We start from the raw sequence: 1,103 nt of genomic DNA, 5'->3' as shown, positions 1-1,103 counted from the left end.
GGAAAGATTTTACCTGAAATGTAGAAGTACGTGATAATTAACCAAGAAAGTAATCTGCTTCGTGTTTGCTACAGATATTAGTCATAGGACTCACCTTCAAAGCTCTATAGCAAGGAGCGGATTCATCCTGAAAAATGCAATTGGAAACATCTCCAAATTGGTCTCTAATGGTTGGCATAAGCTTCCTGTCAATGATGTTTATGTATGCATCTGTGTTGACAGTGCCATTGATGAAGTCCAGACGACCTAACGACCTACTCTGTGACTGTAAATGCACCCCAAGACCATCTGAGGCAATTCATCGTTGAGTAGAAAAGTATTCATTGCTCAAAAACGTATAATCAGAATAATTGCTGGAGCCCACCCACGGTCATCCGGCAGACATCTATTTAAGGATCTAGGGATCCTCACAGTAACCTCACAGTATATATATTCACTTATGAAATTTGTTGTTAATAATCCAACCCAGTTCAAAAGTAATAGCAGTGAGCATAGCTATAACACCAGGAGAAAGGATGATCTTCACTATACGGGGTTAAATCTGACTTTGGCACAGAAAGGGGTAAATTATGCTGCCACAAAAGTCTTTGGTCACCTACCAAACAGCATCAAAAGCCTGGCAGAGAGCCAACTAACATTTAAAAATAAATTAAAAGAATTTATAGATGACAACTGCTTCTACTCATTGGCTGAATTTTTAGATATAAATTAAGCGAGAAGAAAAAAGAAAAAAAAACAACAACTTAAACATTAGTGTCATGCAATATTCTGTGTAATGTAATATCTTGTACAGTCATTTTTTATTAACCTGACACGTCCCACATCATTACGAAGTGTCGTATTCATGATCTATGGAACAAGTATTAATCTAATCTAATCTAATCTGTCCTTGTGGGTGTTTGACTGTGTGTGTTATGCATGATGGCAAAAATTCTTCACCTTTTCTTCGACGCACGAACACTTTTCCATCTGAGCCATGCAGATTAAATTTGGACTCGTCTGAAAAGGTTACTTTGTTCCACATCTCTGGTGTCCATGTCACCTTTGTCCATTGTAGTCGCTGTTGTCGCATTATCTTGGTCAACACAGGCTTCCTCCTAGGA

This window comes from Schistocerca serialis, chromosome 4, assembly GCF_023864345.2.
Source record: "Schistocerca serialis cubense isolate TAMUIC-IGC-003099 chromosome 4, iqSchSeri2.2, whole genome shotgun sequence".
Classification (NCBI taxonomy): Eukaryota; Metazoa; Arthropoda; class Insecta; order Orthoptera; family Acrididae; genus Schistocerca; species Schistocerca serialis.
The sequence above is the reverse complement of the archived record's forward strand: the minus strand, read 5'-3'. Positions refer to the sequence as shown.